Genomic DNA, 4726 nt, shown 5'->3' with positions numbered 1-4726 from the left:
CACTTTGATCAGCCTCAAACCTGAATTTCAGATACCAGGGTGTTTAAATAGTGAGCATGTGTATGAACTGACGTAATTTCAGAGTAAGACCAAGCATGCCTGCTGCTGAGAGGATAACCGAGCACAAGCTGAGGGCCAACGCAGACTCAGAGAGGAGAGAAGGCTGGAAATGATTAGCGGTCCTGGGCTGCTCTCTCTACCAATCAATGGCCCTGCTTGCATATGCAGCCCAGTTCCCCATTCTTGCTCACTCACGCTCAAACTATCCACCTTACCGCCATCTGCTCCGCTCTGGGCCCCGCTCTCACGTTGGGGATTAACCGGGCAACTTCTTTTTCTCTGTCATTATGATGATTTAAGTGTCGAACGGACTGGGATATTTAACATGCACATTCATTCAGCTGGTGTTTTTGTCCAAAGGGAAGTACAAGCAAGGCAGATAATAAAACAAGGAGCTGTTAAGGAGCCAACTTATGTATAAGCGCAACTAGGCTAAGCATCCATTGAATGGCCAGAAATAAGTGCAACAGAGCAAGAGCTATACATTATATTGTAAAACACTGCAAGAACATAACAGAAGAACCTTCACAACTAAAGGGGTGGAGTACAGCGAGAAGAGGAGGGGGCCAAAAACTGCACCTTGAAGCACACCGGGTGTTACATCATGTGCCTTAGATACCTGCATTCCCCAGGACACCTGTAAGTATATTCCTAATACAGTAGGTAACACTAACATTCTCAGAGCAGTCCGGATGATGCCAAACTGAGAGATAGTGAACAGGAGGATCTTACGGTTCATCGTGTTGCAGGCTGCACATACACCCAGCAGGATGCGAACCAGTGACCTAGATACAATTCTTGCAGATTGTCAACAGATAACAGTCAAGAGGGTGCTCTTGGTGAAGTGTCCATCTCTAAAAGCAGGCCGTAAAGGGTCCAGCAGATTGCTTTGTGTGAGACTTAGAAACTAGATATTTGCTGTCAGATTTATTTCGATTTGTTTATCATTTTGAATAAATCACAATAATAATTTATTTGCCTAACAGCTGTTATAACTTTACTGTTATTATTATTTTGCATTGCACTGGTGTGATCCATTAATATTAATCCATGCTAAAAATAGCACTTCGTTTCATAGCATGACATTGATGTTGACTTTGAAAATTCCTCTTATTCTGGTCAGTTTAATCCCTTAATTGATTAGATACAGTTCATTGCAAACACACATAGCCAATGTGTATACTCTCCATATACCATCCATCCAAGTCACATGCAGGTAAAAATGGCTGTTTGAGCTCATATTTAAAACGCTAATGCTGTGTTTCTGTGAAACTGCAGAAAAAAGCTTAATGTGAATCAATGGATATAATTAAGAACGATCCATCCATCCGTCCATTTTCCATAACCTCTTATCTGACGCAGTGTAACAGTGAGCCTGCAGCCTGGAGCCTGGAGCCTACCCCAGTAAACATCACAATCTATAGAATCCTTTCAGAATGCTAATTGTCATTAAACTATTTATTAAACTGGTTATGATATCATTGTAAGATGGGGGTGGGGGAAGTGGGCAAGATAGTGAGGTGACGAGGCTCCGCATTCATCTCTGGTTATCTATCGATCCATCCATCCATCCATCCATTTACTGTAACTGCTTATCCTATTTAGGGTCGCGGGGGATCCAGAGGCTACGGGCACAAGGCGGGGAACAACCCAGGATGGGGCGCAAACTCGTCGTAAGGCACCCTCGCCTCACACACACACACACACACACACACACACACACACACACACACACACATACATACATCTAGGGGCAATTTGGTAACTGCAGTTAACCTCAGCATGCTTTGGCCTGTGTGGGGAAACCCCGTTATCAGTGATGATATGAAACAAGCTTTATTGTCTCTCAGGTCCCCCAGTTTGTTAAACCCCCAAAACACTAATGTAGTCTCTGTTCTGTGGCCTCCCCTTTCCCTGGATGTTCGCCAAGTCTCACAACCATTACAACGCACAAGAACCAGCCCTCCCAGTCTTTCCCTACTGTAATATTCGGCACCCAGGGTGTGGCATGGTCTGCCACAGCTCCCTGTCCCATTTGACAGAAATGCAGAAATGGCCAAACATAACGTTTCCCTGATCAAACAGTGCACTGTAATGGCCACTTAATAATCCCAAAGCAAATCAGCATGGCAGGCACTGGGCAGCGAGTCGCTGCACTAAATGTGAGTCACTCTGCTGAAAATGTATTGGCCTGAAGCAGCCAAACTGGCAGAAAGGCAAAGTGCTGAATCAGGAAGCCAGGGCGAAGCTTTTAATGTCATATAAATATACCGGACAGTTTCATCTGTGTGCATTAAAATCTGGGCCCTCAACCCTCCCATCGACAGAACAAATGCAAGCATCATCCTACTTCTCTTTTCCTTGCCAGCAAGATTCCTTTGAGCAAAAATTATGCTGCTATAAGTGTTTATATCTTGTCAGATTAGATTAAATGACAGCAGTATCACAGCTTCTTCGCTACTTTGCATTGCTTTCTGGGACTTTTCTCAGCAAAAATACTCACTTTTAGTGTAAAACAATATTTTCTATCTATGTCGCAACATGTTTCCAAAAATTAATCTTATGCCATAAGTAGTGTAGTATTGATCTACACTTTATGGACAAAATTATTGGGACACCTGGCCATTACAACGACAGGATCTTTTATGACATCCCACTCTAAATCCATAGACACCAATATGGAGTTGGTTCCCCCTTTGCAGCTATAACAGCTGCCACTCTTCTGGGAAGACTTTCCACAAGACTTTGGAGTGTGTCTGTGGGAATTTTTGCCCATTCATCCTGAAGAGCATTTGTGAGGTCAGGCACTGATGTTGGATGTGAAGGCCTGGCTCACAATCTCCATCCTAGTTCATCTAAAAGGTGTTTGATGGGGTTGAGCTCAGGGCTCTGTGTTGGCCAGTCAGGTTCTTACATAGCAAACTCACCCAACCATGTCTTTATGGACCTTACTTTGTGCACTGGGGCACAGTCATGCTGGAACAGAAAAGGACCTTCCCCAAACTGTTCCCACAAAATTAGAATCATAGAATTGTCCAAAATGTCTTGGCATGCTGAAGCATTGAGAGTTTTCTTCACTGGAACTAAGGCGCCCAGCCCAACCCCAGAAAAACAACCCCATACCATTATGCCTCCTCCACCAAACTTTGTAGTTCGCACAATGCAATCGGGCAGGTAACGTTCTTCTGGCATCCGCCAAACCCCGTCTCATCCATCAGACTGCCAGACAGAGAAACGTGATTCATCACTCCACAGAACACGTTTCCACTGCTCCAGAGTCCAGTGGCAGTGTGCTTTACACCACTCCATCCCACGCTTCGCACTGCACTCGGTGATGTGAGGCTTGCATGCAGCTGCTCGGCCATGGAAGCCCATTCCATGAAGCTCTCACTGTACAGTTTATGTGCTGGGGTTAATGCCAGAGAGAGTTTGGAACTCTGCAGTTATTGGGTCAACACAGACTTCTACCCATTATGCACCTCAGCACTTGGTGACCCCACTCTGTTACTTTACTTGGTCTGTCACTTCGTGGTTGAGTTTCTGTTTTTCCTAAACACTTCCGCTTTGGAATAGTACTACTTACAGTTGACCGTGGAATATCTAGCAGGGAATAAATTTCACGACCTGACTTAATGCAAAGGTGGCACCTTATGACAGTACCACGCTTGAATTCACCGACCTTTTCAGAACGACCCGTTCTTTCACAAATGTTTGTAAGCCTGACTGCATGGCTAGGTTTTAATTTTATACACCTGTGGCAAAGGGTCTGAATGAAACAGCTGAATTCAGTGATTAAGAGGTGTGACCCGATACTTTTGTCCATATAGTGTATAATACAACTGAATGCTCACACATAAAGGAGAATAGGTATCAAGGCTCACAGATTACAGGTAAATTTCCACATCTGTGGGATGCAAATGTCATGGGTTGTCAGCTAAACTTGCCTTCCCAGTAGGCAAGTTTAAGGAGTACAGCTTTTTTCAAATCACCCATCTCCCTGTTTTCACTGAAGCTAAGCTGACATGCATGAGAGAGTACACTTCTTTAGCCAAAGATCTGAAGGCCAGTTTTTAAGATGTTTTTGAACGTTTTGCTCTTTACTTCATCAGACATTTTTTCACTTGAGCTTGTGGGCATCAAAGCAGCTTCCAACCTACACATACACTATACATATACCCCCAAATTCTCCAATGAAACCTCAGATTGTTGTATTAATTTTGTTTTTCACATTTTATCTGACATCGTATTCTTTGATCTTCATCCTCCTTAACTTCATGAAAAGGCTTGGAAACCCTACCATACATGCTTAATCAATTTTATCGCTCTTTTGCTGCACAGAAAATATTTTTTTCGCATGCAAAATGTAAATAAATTAATAACTTTTATTGTCTTGACAGGGCTTGACACATGACTCTTGAGTTAATTGAATGGAGGATAAAAGCAAAACGAAGAGACTGGTTTCAGAAAACTAGCTTCCAGGTGCTGTGATTGGCGCCGTGGCACCATGTTATGCTCACAACAGTGACCTCTGCTGACAGAAAGGGAAAACGCAACTGCCATAACGAAATGGGTCATGAAACCATCGAAGCCAGGCGGGCAAAGTAATTTCGGGGGTCCCTGCACCCCAAGGCGATTCTAGGTACTCTGGAGGCTCTAGGCCAAAAAC

At 43.8% G+C, this 4726-nt stretch overlaps 1 long non-coding RNA gene across 1 annotated transcript; it reads left to right on the top strand.

Moving 5' to 3' along the window:
• Positions 1-207: 207 nt before the first annotated feature.
• On the top strand, positions 208-4507 carry LOC140590973 (uncharacterized). Its single transcript, XR_011991859.1, has 3 exons — positions 208-699; positions 1666-1733; positions 4458-4507. It is a non-coding gene; the product is annotated as an uncharacterized lncRNA (long non-coding RNA).
• Positions 4508-4726: the final 219 nt, after the last annotated feature.

This window comes from Paramormyrops kingsleyae, chromosome 5, assembly GCF_048594095.1.
Source record: "Paramormyrops kingsleyae isolate MSU_618 chromosome 5, PKINGS_0.4, whole genome shotgun sequence".
NCBI lineage: Eukaryota > Metazoa > Chordata > Actinopteri > Osteoglossiformes > Mormyridae > Paramormyrops > Paramormyrops kingsleyae.
The sequence above is the reverse complement of the archived record's forward strand: the minus strand, read 5'-3'. Positions and strand labels throughout refer to the sequence as shown.